We start from the raw sequence: 15,228 nt of genomic DNA on the forward strand, positions 1-15,228 counted from the left end.
AAGATTATTAAAAATTAAGATATATTAGTTATTATCTGCTGTAAGCAACAAAACCATTTTCAACACCCTCCTGCAGCCGACTGTTATGTAGCAGTGCAAGTCGGTTCGGCTAATATCGAATATCGCACTCCATGTAATACACTGAAAGGTAAGAACCGATTCAGTAATCGATACATCATAAAAGATAATCGAAACAATGTATATTGCTACGATTCACTTCATTATAGAATTCATGCTCTATGACAATATCTACAAGATGACGATTGCGGATAAATAATGTCTGATTTTGATGTTATTAATATCTAAAACAGATTTGATTTAAATTAATCACGAGTGCGTAAATAAATACAAAGCTACAATATATGTATTTCAATATTTGACTGGATTAATGGTTCATCTAAGCAAACGGTTGAGTAAAAAATAATGAATGTATGACTACTTCTTTCTTTCTATAAGGCTATGTATTATTTTTTTTAATGCAAAATATATTGTTTTGTAATTTTTTTATGTTATTTAAAGTAATATAATTAGTAAATAATTATATATATATAAAAGTGTATGCTATAAATAACGTTAAATAATTTAAAATTAAATAAAAAGAAGGTGTATGTAAAAGGGGTCGAGTAAGCTGTGCTCATCTCAAAATTGTTTTGTTTTTTGACAGTAGCAAATATGCAGTTACAATATATGATATTCAAGTTAAATAACCAGTATAAATATTACAAAAAGGCGATGTTACCCAAGCCTATTTGGAATCGCAGTCATATAATATCTGTGCGCATAATATATTGATTGGCTTTGATGGCTTGACCGTTTACTAAAGGCTTTAGACAGCTTGTATGCAACTTCATATCATTTAATGATGTTTTCAAACACGTGGCGCTAGTGTCCTATATTGTGTCAATCGTGGATGTGGAGTGTTTTGTGTTGTGAGTGAATGTAGAATTTATTGCGATTTATCGTTGTCATGTGGTAAGTTTTAATAATTTAATTGTTAGTTTTAGTATATTATATGTAATATCGGTAAAGGAATAATTAATTATGTAGATTTACGTTTAAAATAAGTCGAAATGTTGTCTCAGTTGGCCGTTACTTGACCGCCATCGCCCAAGCTTGCCGAACGATATCGGCACCGCCTTTTCTGCACTTCGTGACATTATGATGATTTTTTTCTACGTTTGGACAAAAAGTCTAAATTGCTACCGTGTATGACTTCTTATCCGGAATGCAATTGACGACCTAACCTTGACGAAACATGCACCCTTTAATTCTAACCAGTTTTGTACGGTTTCCAACTTAAGTAATATTATTTTCGCGTTGCTCTCGCCTATGAATCATTACAATTTGTTTGTTTGAAGGGCTTGCCATTTAAACTTAAATGTCTCTTCATGTGAAGTGTGTGTTAAAAGTTAATAAATGTGCTTTCATTTAATTAATCATTTTCTGCTTTAAACAGTAAAAGTTTTATTGTAGCCCATTTATGTTTTTGATAATTTGTTTTTAATTTGGTAGGTAGGTACATACGTAATGTAAAGCACAGATGAAACAAATGACATGTTTTAAGTCTTTATTTTTCAGTGTGTAATCAAAATAAAGTGATTTAATATGTAAATATGAAAAGGCTTTGAAAATAGGGATCAGTGTTTTGAGCAGCTTTATTTTATTTATGTAAATTTTTCATATGTGTAATCTTTAATTAGTAGATCTCAGTGTATTCCTACCGAACAGTATTAAATAATTAAATAAGTAATTTAAAATTAATGTTTTTTTTTTTCAACATTAGAAATGAGTACTATATGAATACTCACTGAAGTTCATTTCTTATTTTGTTAATAGGACACATTAACAAAATAAGAAATTTAATAGGATCTTTTTCATCACATATTTTTTTTTACTCATTATATTTAGTGTCTTAATCATATTACTGTGTCTTTTTATTAAATAATAATACATAAAATGATATTTTTTTGTAATTGTCTCTTTTTAATTAATTAATTTTGATAAAATTACACACTAAGATTGTTTATTAAATATGCTAACTATAAAAAACAGATTACCTTATCTATGTTTGTTTTGCATCATTATTTTGGTAAGTGTTGTACATGTATATTTTAGTTATTGTATTTTATACATTGTCACATTTGATTATAATCATAAAGTATTTTTTAATCTTATCTAATATAACCATTTTCATTTTAATTGGATGGGCAGCAGCATCTCTCTTAAAACATCACTAAAAGCCTAACTGTGATTGCTGGACCATTTGCCAATCATGGTAACTACTGGCAAAATCTCCTTTATTGGGGAGGTCTATGTTCTACAGTAGGCAGTCAGTGGCTGATGTGATGATAATGATGAAGAATTACCAGTGAATTTCACATATAATTAACTATTTTATAAAATTGGCATATTTTAGTTTCAAAGAGATAGTAAGTAGTAGCAAAGTAAAATAAGTATCTTTAATGCAAGAGTCACCTTCATTTTTATAATGAGTATTAGTAAGGATTCACAACACACAGCATAGTACAAAACTAGTCATGGAATACATTAAAATATTTTCAATAAAAGTTCTTGAAAGTTTGTTTTCAGTGATTGAATATATTGGCTATTTCTTTATGTTGCACATATTTAATGCTCACTATCAACACCTAAAATTGCAAATATTCTATTTCTTTGAAAATAGGGTTCATTTTATAAAACAATATTGGTTATATAAATTGAATACACCAAACTGAATCTTAAGTCATTTACATAAAGTTTGCTTTACTTTCATATGAAACATAATTGGTATGTAAATATATCAAAATTCTTGCATTACTTTTTCTTCATCTTTCATTATCATGCTCTTAGCTATATTCCATTGTTTAGATTTATGGAGTATTAGATTTTTATAATACATTTTATGTAGCATAGTTATATATATTTTATTTGGTTGTTGTAGCTGTACTGTAATATTTTATGCCTAAGGAAGATGGTGCTTCAAACCTGATATTCATTAGGAATTTTCACTACTTTTAATATCAGAGAGTAGTAAAATAATCTCTAATATCTTCCATATTATAAATCCTATCTAGTAAAATATGAATGATGTTGGGTAGTTACAAAATAAATTTAAGCACCTAATCCAAAGTTAATAGACCATAATAATTTTTTTTATTTGATAAAGGATAATTATTTCCCTTAATGTTTTACACTGTTAACTTTTTTAATTATACAATACTATTATACCTACTTGTACAACAATTAGTCCATTACCCTAAAATTGTCTTGAAAAGATTGCTCTGAGCAATAAGACCGCCTTACTGTATTTATACAATTGTATCATTAAATTTGTTGTCTTCCTTATTTCCTATATTGTATAATGCAAATAAAGTATACTCATTCATTCATTCATAATGTTATGTGTAATTAGGAAAAAAAAGCTTCCTAAGTGAACCTCCACTTAGTTTTTAATTCTTAATTTGCCTCTATTTTTTTTATTTATCTTGTTATAATTCATACAAAGCGCCTATTTTCATCTCCCAGGTCTGTCTGTCATCTATCATTTTTATATTTTGCTTTTAAAAATATTTGAAAGGTTAAGCTTTTAATTTAACTTTAAATTGGTTAGTTAAACTTGACTCATCAGGGCCATTAAATTAATTTCATTCAGTCCTTTTTTTTTATTAAAATTCCAAAAATACCTTTGCCATTGAAAGTAATTCATGTTAATATTTACTCTCAGTACACAGAGTAATTTATAAAGAATAGAAAGTAATTGTGGAAAATTTATGTCAAATTGTTTAATTAAGTATCTAGTATAAATACTTACACTATCAAATAAGTCCTAGTCTAAATTTATGACTGATTGATGCATAAATTATACAATATCTCGCCTAATTGATATATTTACCTACTTAGTTATCTTTATAATAACAATTTCGTTACTGATTTATGTTATCTAAGTTTATTACGAACGGTAATTAGATCCTGTAAAGGAAAGCTGTTAAAACGAACTGATAAAACTGTGACGTCACGTGCTGTCATGCGTGTGTACTGAGATTTAATTAAACAAGTAAATTATGCTCCATATAATAAAAGCGGCTTTATTCGTGTCTATACAGACAATAAAAGAGCAGATATCTCATAAATACCTTACATTGAAAGTATTTGAATTTAGAACACGCAATTGCTTTTTTATAATTTAATTTTGATTCATAACAATCTTTGTTCTGTAGATAAAAAAAAAAATGCGGAAATTAGTTCACATTTGGCGAAGAAACTCCTTTTGGAAGCCGCATAAAATTATCATATTTTCCTTCTGTTCGGTCCTTCTAAGAATTGAATAGATATTACTTATCTTACAAAAGCAGTATATTTTTATGTTACTATAAATAGCAAACTAACTGAGGCGTTACTGCGAGATATTTTAGCTAAAATATGAAATTGCAGAATGTTAGTAAATTCTCTATTAAATAATTTGCATTATTAGAGAATGTACTCATTTTGATTATTAAATCAATGAATAAGTTTTACACAATCATCAATCCCTTGGCTGGTACTTAAGCTAGGAGATCTGTGTTACGAGTACCATAGAGTGTCCTTACTGGATAGGATAAGGATTTATCTTTAGGAATATTATAATTTTGAAAGTGAGTTTGTTTGTAGCCTCATGGAATCTTAACGGTTTAATCAACGGCTGACAAATTTTATATAAATGTACGATATGGAAGGGAGAAGTGCATACGCTACTTATTAATCCGGTCACGCTGACGAAGTCGCGGGTAAAAGCTAGTGAGGAATATAATTTGCAATCAAAAGTACTCGAATCAAATTTCAAAATACGAAGTAGCCTGTTCTTTCTCCCATCAAGTAACCTGTTTACATGTCGTGTTCCAATATAGAGGGCAAGATATAGCTGTGACATCGCATGATTTTTAAGAAATTCGTTTGAAATTTTTCGTAATGGAGTCTAGTGGCTCCATGGTTAGCAGGTTTCCCCTTGAGGAAACTGACTTGCCTTCATCATCATTTAATACTCTTCTCTGGTAACCTGCCAGGGTGACCATTCCATAGTAATTTCTTAAAAAAAAGCGTCCATGAGTTTTGATGGCTGCTCGTATATTTTAAGCAGGTCGGATATTTGATTGATGCTTTTGTTGTATAAAAAAACAATGAATGCATTAAGTTCTGTCTCTGCAGAAATGATAAAGTGCATCGCATCGTACAAATAATCAGCAATATGAAACGTGATAACATATGACGTGCTACTGTTGTCAAACTATTGAAACCCATACTCTAGTTTTGTTTAATCCTCATTATATCTTGTTACATAGTTACATACTTGGCATATATCGCACTGACGGTCAATATCATTATTAATATTGTGTATGTGAAAGTGAGATTGTTTATTACCACTTATCATTTTCACGGCTTGACCAATTGTCACGAAATTTGGCATGTAGTATTTGGGACGGAGAAGGACATAGGCCACTTTTTATTTCGGTCAATCAATACATCCCGATCACGTGGATGTAGTTACGTCAAAACTAGTTTTTAATAGTTAAGAAACTTTAATACACAGAAAGAGGTAGAAATAAACATTGCTGTGTGTCTGGTTGGTTTCCACATTGTTGTTTTTGTGAGTGAAACATTTGCGTGCTTTTGCGAATTCGAATTCTTTCGGTGGAAAGGTTAATTTCTCAAACTGATATATGTTAGAATTCCTGCATGCAGAGTTTGTTTTTTAAATAGTATTCGGTGTGAAATCATTAGCATTCTTTATGCATTTTTGAACGTGTCATGTGAGAATTTTATTGTCGTATTTCGACTCATGTTCGTTATTGAAAAATCTTCAATTTGAATGGTAAAATACGTTTAAAAGCATGTTAATGGCTTCGATTTCACCTTATATGTACCATAATATATTTATGTCATGGTAACGACCCAGTGGCTTATGCTCACACGCTGCTCTTATCAAATTATCTATTATCTTTATGCACGCCAAGTCCCAACTCCAAAAATTTATATTAATAAAAAAGCCAGGTAGATCCTTTTTGAAACAGATTTGTTCCATTGTGACGATTCTGCCGAAACGATAGCACGACATTTTATATTCCAATTCTATTTAATTCACGTTTCCAAGCCAAGGGTCAATGGAGTGAGAATTGAAGCCAATTAGCATGTTTTGTGGTCCAGTAGTGTATTGAATACGTGGAACAATGATTTTGAATGACTGTTTGTAGTAGAAAGAAAGGTATTCCTGATGAAAAAGAGTATGGGTACCGTGTTCAGGTTTGCCAACCTGGTTTCGACGATATATTCGAAATTTGAATATTCCCAGTCATAGAAGAATGGCAATTGCTTGGATTATGCAACCTCTATTTTTATGAAAACTAAGCATGCCATTACCGAAGTATTTGTTGTGTAACAAAAGCAATTTATTGATAGTAAAAGATCCCTACTGTAATTTCATCACGTCTGACCTTTTTTGTGAAACAAAATTTCAAATGTTTACTTATAATTTAAATTTATAACATAAATTCAAAACTTTTAGTAGGTTTACTTTTTTTTTTTTATTTCGATTTAGTTGGTTCCAGCTATTTAGCTCGCGTATATTAAGAGAAAAACTATCTTGCATTTTAATTTAGAATACGTATAACCATACGTACAGAGATAAACCTTTCTTTGTACTAAATTTCATTTAAACTCGTTGAGTCTGTTAAGTATGATTGGGCAAGAAACAACTTTACAAACCTATAAAATATATTCTTACATCTTATTAATATAATCAATGTGTAAGTTTGTCACGATGGATGGATGGATGTTACTGTTTCATGCAAAAACTACCGAATAAATTTGAATGAAATTTGGAACACTGGTAGTTTATATACTAAATTAGCACATAGGATATTAATGAGATTTTAATATTATGAGGATAGAATTTTAGGGTGTTGTTAAAATTTCTATAAGTACCTACATATTTAATATAAGTACATATACCATAAAGCATCGTTATCATCTTTATACTCTTATCCCAATTATTATTTATGGTCGGCGTAATTTGTTTTTCTTTTTTATTCTCCTCTATTCGCAGTCATTTCCGCTTTCACTACCAATCTATAATTTTTTACACAGTCCATCCATGTCTTTTTAGGTTTTTCTCTGCCCCTATATCCACCCACATTTATATCTAATACCTTTCTTAAAACACTTTTTTACCATAAAAGATCTTATCTTTATTGTCAAATTTATATCCATGTTGTCGAGAACAGTAATTAACCACGAGACCATTAGTGATAACAAAATGGTGGAGAACAACAGCTCATAGTTATTTTATTTAATCGGCTTTACACTTTAATGCTATGAGGTAACGTATATTTTTACAATTTATGTTTACAATAATTTGAATGTGTAATTTCATATAAATCCACTGCTACTGTTTTGGCGTCATTTAATCTTCGCGACCGATTTCTGTGAGTCATTATTACTTAATTTTGTTTTGCATGTGTAAATTGTTACTATTCAGTTTTAAGAATGCAATGGTCATAATTTAAATTCTGTTAACAAATTTGAGCTTTGCAAAGCCCACGAAATAAATTTATTACTTACTACAAAAAAAGGTAATGTGGATTCGATGTTATGTACTCCAAAAATATAGCAGTTTGGGTTTACATTAACATAATTTGAATTAAAAAAAAAATGTGCCGAAAAGAATAGCTCGAATATAAACGTTCTAGCGTCACAATTTGCAACGATCGTATTCACTACTAAAGTGGTCACGTGCGGAACAGACCTTTAACCAATTGTTTTTGTGTCATTTCCGTGATTCAACGGGGAATCAAATCTGAGTCCTGTCAGCGAATCATGGCCGCGAGCGCAGCGTCTCGTTTGTCATGCATGACGGTACAATTGCGGCGGATGGTAACCAATCTAAAGAATGCGACATAAGTAATGAACGCCAAGCGTAAAAGCATCGCAAATGTTTAAGAGTAGGTATGGGCAATATCGTATATGTTATATTTTTTTTTTTAATTTATTATCAGAGCATTTTCTAACCAATCAATCAGAAGTATTGAAAATTTTTTAATTAGTATTCAAAATCAAAATGGACGTTGACGCAATTCGGTAAGATTCGATATGAATTCTCTTAAAAACCGTAGGCGGATAAAATGATTTATCATATTTAATCCGTAATTTGCGTTAACTATTTTACTAATTATATATCTACTAATTACTATTACTTATAACTGCTAACATTCAAGTAGTATTATATATAATATATCCAGATTACCATATGGAATGACCAGTGTCAAAAAATATCCTAAAAATTTCCCATTTTTCGGTGTTGTTAAGGTATTAATTAGGGATGCATAATATATAGTAATATCTATATATTTAAGTTACAATATTGGTCCAGTAATATGATATGTTAAATATCGCTAATTTAATATATTATAATATCGAAATGAAGAACCCGATCCCGAAATTAATATTACGAGTACATATCCGAGCGATATTGGCGATATCGAAATAGGTGGTGATTTTTTTTTCATCATCAATGACAAGAGGAAGCCAATATATAGATATCAGAGTGGTACCGATATCACCCATGCTTAGTAGTAATAATAATAATAAATAGTATTCATAATATGCCTATACACACACTAACGTGTGCCTTATAACACAAATACGTAAAAAATTAAAAGTTTGGCTGTTTCTAGCGAAGCATTTGTAGAGAAACGCTATCTAGATATTACTCGTATTAATCCAAACCAGCATACAAAAAGTGTCATTATTTTTATCATAGCTGGTGCTCACTAGACAATCATTACACAAGCATGTTTTGTTTATTCAGAATATGGTTTCTGTACACCAAATATCTGTTCAGTAAGTTAACATTTACACAGTATGTGTATTTCTTTATATTTTTATTATTATTATTTAAGCCGTTAACTGTCAACTGCTGGACATAAGCCTTTCCCAATAAGGGGAGTTTTGCCAGTAGTTGCCACGCTTGGCAGGCGGGTTGATAACCGCAGTTAGCCATTTCTCGCATCATCATCATCATCTTTATATTATTACCCCCTTATTCATAAAAATTAAAACCTTCTACAAACCTATTTTAATTATTACACTGCTTTGTCACTTTCCTTCAAATTGGAAATTTTACTAAACGAAAGAGACAAAATAGTACAATAGTTAAAATATATTTATAAGAAGGTTGACGTAAAAATGTCAATCGATAGTCGAAATATATTATTAGTATTTTTTTTAATGGATATAATGGAAGTGCAAGTCCGCTCGCACTAACGGTATATCTGTCATCTCTCACTGGTGGGGCACCAGATGAGAGATGAGAATGAAAAGGCAGGTCGGTTAGCCCATCGTGATAAATACACCTGGGATTGAGCACGATGATTTCTAGAGGGAACTACGTGAAGGTCGACCTGACACAGTATAGTTTGGTATATGCTTATAATATTAACACTGTATATTCCATTTTTACAACGTCCGCTAAACGGCCTGGATGGTTTTATTATTAATTTCCCTTTTCTTATGGGATGGTACCCACGTCCATTAAATGTTTCGTAGGTTAAAATAACTGATGAATTGTTCCGCGAATCTTGTATGGCAACAAAATCATTACTTGATAATCCCCCCCGTATACCGTGCTAATTCACACCGCTAGCGCTGTCGCCTGTGATTTGTCAGTATCATTATGTTGTAGGTACGTTACGGACGGAAGCGTTGCGTGCTCCCGCGCAAGCAGATTACTGTCGCCACCGGCTCAGTGGTACGGGAAAGCTAAATAATATTACTGGTTATTAAAAAAAGTTGTTTTTTTTTTCTGTGATAAAAGTATTACTCTAATAAGTGATTGTGATAGTGGCTAATGAGATTTTAAACGGTGTGTTAGTGAGGTGGTTAATGATTGAAGTGCATTAATATGGTAGGTGTCTATTTTGATAATATAAAAAAAATGTGTAGTTGTGTAGCCTTTCCCCGCTCTTTTTGTTGTGTGTAAGAGAAAAGAGAGCAAAACAGGGTCTAACCACGATAATAAATTTAAGATCTCGTTCCGTTTACGGAACTTTTATGCTAGTGATATCAATCACCAATAAATTAATACGAATATCCTGATTGCAAAAACAGTAACTAAAATTGGTTTAGAACAGCTAAAGATATAGTTAACCGTACCTACAAACAAAAAATAAAACGGGCGAATAGAAATTATTGAGTGATTGCGATATTTCTCTAAAATACTGAATAGGGATGTTTTTCGATCATAGGTAGGGTTTTTTTTTTTGGGTGATAATGAAATAGTAACCCCACCCGCGCTATTGGTATACACCAGTGGGGCACCAGTGAAGGATGATAGATGAGGATGAAGCAGGTCAGTTAGCCCATTGAGACGAATTCAACAAGAATTGTTCACAATGATTTCCAGGGGGAACCACGTGGAGGTCGACCTGATATGGCATATTGCTAGCAATGGGGCTGTCAAACTCCGTTACTAACAATCCCTTTCCTCCCCATAGGTAGGTTATTAGTATTGGTTACTGTAATCTATGTATTATCTAGGTATTATTATTGGTAGTAGTATATCTTTAGTAATTTACTGTTGATATATCAACAGGGTAAGAGTATATTGGTCAAATTGATTTTCGCATGATTTTTATGTTCAGTTCAGTACATGTTCTTTATTCTTTATTGTACACAAAAGGTTATTGAAATGGAAAAACAAACATAATAGTGCAAAAAAGCGAGCTTATCTCCAAAAGAGATTTCTTCCAGCACACCCAATATGAGAAAACTGACAGTTTATTAGTAGTTACAGTCATAAATGTGTACCAATCGACTTAAATGTTCATTCATTGTGGTTAATTTCTAGCAAAGTTATTACTATGGGTCAAATGATCCTACTGCATTCTCACTTATTTTCCCTCACTAGTACTCTGTCAACGTATACCTATAGCGCAGATAGGATTGCCACTATGTTTACAAAATTACCAAAAGAAATTCAATTAAAGTAGCTCTTTTGTATATATTATTCAGGATTAAGTACGGTTATTATAATAATATGACTTTATCCATTTTGGATTTACCATTAGCGAAAAATACATTCGAATTAATTGGGAATATCCTTCTTTTTAATAAAGTAATATTCGATTCTTGAATCGGTTCGAACACATCACTAACAATATCGATTACATTACGTTCATTATTTTAATCATCAAATAAAAGTCATTGACATAAAATCGGGTGCCGTGGGAAAGTATTACTTATGATTCGGCTGCTACCCGATGTAGTAGCTACTCACGCTATCAAAACACTACGAGTTATCGATTTATGTACGATATAAGAATATTTGTCATCGAATCGTAGGGTTTGCTGTGTTTATTATATTGTTTAATTATATATTTACTAAGGTATTGTATTGTAATTGTCTATGAATTGCTTTAATAATGGTTTTTAGCAACCCTAGCTTAAACATTTGAATGCATACCTAGTTTCATATCTTGTTAATATAGGTAGGACACTTTTATCCCAAATTCCACGGGCAAATATGTAAAAGCTACGATTAGATAGAATTTTGAAGGGTCGTCAATTAACGCCTTTAATTAGTGAAGTTAATTATAAATTTGTCTTCATCACGTTGGTTTTAAGGCAATGTCATACATACATAGTAGGTTTACTAGTTTTGTTTACGCCTGTGCGTAAACATGCTTTGCGATACGATGTCTAATAATTGCTTAAATAAGATAAGATTGTTTTTTATCTTTTGATCAAGAGATAAAAATTAAAGTTTTTTTTTTTAATGGAATGATAATCCCGCCTGCGGCATTAGTATACACTGGCGGGGAACTAATAAAGGATAATAGGTAAGGATGAAGCAGGTCAGTTAGCCATAACAAATTCAACAATAAATCAATCACGATAGTTTCCAAGGGGACCCGCGAGGAGGTCGACCTGATAGGGATTTTTTTTGCTAGCGATAGGTTTGTTTATCTCGATTACTAACAATCCCTTTTTCCCCCAAATGAAACAGTTGTATCTATCTCAAGTAGTTCTCTGCTAAAAAGACGTCACTAATGTTCATCCTATTTAAATCTGCTAAAATTATAAATTTGGGAATTTGTAAAGATATTTGAATGTTTACCTAAGGGAGACTTTGTACAAAAGTTGGCAGCAGGCCTATCTCTATCCTACTCGTGTTTCTGCCGCAAAGCAGCTATGCTTACTTATATTTGCAAGTGGTATGTTGTGATATTACTGGTTACGTTCGTGGTTACAATGTTTCTAGCGAATCAATTTAATTTAATTTCATTACGAAGGCATTATAGTCCTCAGGGACGACAACGCATGAGGAGTATTCGTACATATTATGAACTTTACATGGAGTGCCAGCTTGTATGCCGTTCTAAGTATTAAAAATTGTTCCATCACGCTTAAGCGACTGTTTGTTTGTACATATTTGAATAAAATTTTAAGCGAATTTTATGCAGCTTAAATGGCCAACAAGCTGACGGCCCACTTTATGGAATAGTGCTTACTGTTACTATAGACTGTGCCTATAGACATGAGCTGTACCATGGACATACTATTTCGCCCATGATAGCTCCCATGCGTTGCCATTCCTGAGGACTCGGGTGTTATTCCTCTGTACCCTGTAAATTTACTGCCATATCACACCCTTCAAACCGAAACACAGCCATGCAAACACAACTGCTTCACGGTAGAACCACGAACGGGCCAGAGGTGCCCAAGCAAACGACTTTTCTACAAACTCTCCCTCTGGTGACTTTTCTTTTGACTTTTCATTTGATGCATCCTTATTTAGTTTCTCTATTCTAAATACTATGTGTATATGAACATCAATATCCATGATGATTGGTTACGCTGTAAAGGCGTCGACAGGCAGCAAATAGTCACTTTCACATAATGTTAGTGTGGATTTGAGCAAATATTCAGTTGTTGTGTTTGAAAATATAATTAACTTACAGCTGTGATCTCTGCAAATACAATAAGCCCATTCTACATTATTGGTTTAAGTAGACAGGTTTTCATATCAAATACAAGCACATACCACGTGTTTCATGGATTAAATACTTAAACTAAGGTTTTATCTACTGATATTGACAATGGCCGATAAAAAGCTATTGATATTTTTACATTGGTATCTTTTGCATCGATTTCGCCAAAAATAAGTTGATTGATAATTAAAATTAATAAATTTTATAAGCACAATCAGTCGAGGTATTCCAAAATTGAAAGGGATATGGAGGAATTAAAAATGCAGTGAAGATTTTTATTGAATTCATATTGCGTATAATTAATTATGTAAACTAAATAAATTGTACGGTTGATTCTAAACAATCTATGCTTTTACAATATACCGCAGAATGTCATGATATCATCCGATAATATAAGAAAGCAAAATGTATGCAATTACATGGAGACGTTTTTAATTCTTCGCGAAGGTATCGTGATAGTGCCTTGGAGAAGGATTTTACTATCTATAGCAAGATCCCTGCCAAGGTAAATTTTATAACCGCTCTATTTTCGGCGTTAAATCACAGAATAAACTCCTTGGACATTAAAAAGCAGTGTTTGTAAGTAACTATTTGCCTAAAGTCGGAAATAAAACAAAATATAAACAGACGTTTATATTTTCAATACCAAATGTGCAAAAAAAGGTTGGTTACTACATACAAATATTAATTTGTATAGTTTGTTGTAAAGTGTCGAAAAATAAAGGGACACAACAATCAAATTGTAAAACGAATTTACAATTTATTCCATTACGTAGGTCTTTTACAGTACAGAACATGTTCGCCAGTCTTGATTTTATCAATTGAAATAATATTTACAACTACCAACCAACTAAGAATTGTAGCCAAATGTATTTTAATACAAGGTGTTTATTTTAATTTAGACGTCGAAGATTTTCCTCTTGATTTCATTCTTAGAACATTTATTGTAGGTAGATGGTCTGTTCATATTACTTGTGGGAGTTGGAGCATACTATATAGGTTTATTTCACTGGTGTTTTTGTGTAAATGTATTTGGTGATAGTCTTGTGTAAGAATAGAAGAACATGTAGTCCTAACTTTGTTAACTTTGCTCATCATAGATTTGGCTTACCGTTAGTGATGTAGTTGTAGTTGTGTTAAATTATGTTCATAAGGTAGACCTTAATTTAGTAGTTTCCATATCGTTAATTTTCAAATTCTTTTAAATCGATAGGTTGTGGGATAGAAACTGAGTTTAATAAAAACTTTTTCTTCATTTCGGTATAAATGTGTCGTAGTGGGTTATATTTGAGATTGAATCTCAAATGGTGGTTTATTGTGTTACGTGGACTAGTTTCCGTTATGTATATTGACGATTTGTGTGATTTAATTTCTTAGAATATTATTCTGAATAATTAGATTGTTAAATTATTAAAAATATTTATGAATCCGTTTATTAGTGTTAATTATTTTTTAATTAATATACGACTGTTAATATTTTCCTTTTTTGTTGCAGGTTCTGTGTGCGTATCGTTAGATAAACGACTATAGTACTGTGATACGACTTCTGGAGCTATCCAACGCCGTGGAATGGTTCCTGTGGGTTGGCGGTGTCTTGTTCATGTACGTACTTAAATACATTTATCTATTACATTCATTTCCGTGTCGTGACAAACACAATGTGTCACGTCATCACTCCAATTCATTTCTAGGGCGTCATAATAAAGAGTTATGAGGATAAGCATGATAATATAAGAGAAGGAAAACTCGATGTAAAACAGACATTGAAAAATAGTAGTACGAATAATAGGCCAATAGCTTTCACTTAGGGGAAAGAGATCAATACTCAGATGTGCGACGTTAATTGTCTGTTATGGTATTTATCTGTTTAATTTAATTTTTTAAAGGGTTTCCTCTTGTCATAGTCACTAATTCATATATCCTTCTTCAACCAGCTGCATCCCAGGCGGTGTTCTTGACCTCCCTGTACGACATCACCTAGCCTTGTCTTTGTTTGTCCCATATAGTTATTTCTTGGTTTTTTTCTTCCTCTTTTCATAAAGAACATCTAAGAAGGTAAACGAATAGGATAGGCCTTTCTTCTATGATGTTTTTCATGTTATACACGGCGACCTTTACCTACTTTTTTTTATATAGTACATTATCGTAATTAAATTAAAGTTAAATTTTAATTACTAGAAAGAGAAGGTCTTATAATCTATCTCTATTTACG

General features: G+C 31.6%; 1 protein-coding gene across 2 annotated transcripts in view; it reads left to right on the top strand.

Annotated features, from left to right (window-relative positions):
- The first annotated feature begins 841 nt into the window (after nucleotides 1-841).
- LOC113518159 (ADP-ribosylation factor 6) overlaps nucleotides 842-15,228 on the top strand; it is a 56,590-nt gene continuing 42,203 nt past the window's right edge. The window contains exons 1-2 of one of the 2 annotated variants that reach the window (XM_026902942.3): nucleotides 842-972; nucleotides 14,512-14,618. The gene's annotated coding sequence lies outside the window, so the exon portion shown is untranslated. Of the gene's footprint in view, nucleotides 973-9,783; nucleotides 9,932-14,511; nucleotides 14,619-15,228 lie in introns of those variants that run through there. The other variant, XM_026902943.3, reaches the window with a different exon arrangement.

The sequence above is a fragment of the Galleria mellonella genome, unplaced genomic scaffold (assembly GCF_026898425.1).
Source record: "Galleria mellonella isolate WM207_F2 unplaced genomic scaffold, CSIRO_AGI_GalMel_v1 utg800, whole genome shotgun sequence".
Taxonomy (NCBI): Eukaryota; Metazoa; Arthropoda; class Insecta; order Lepidoptera; family Pyralidae; genus Galleria; species Galleria mellonella.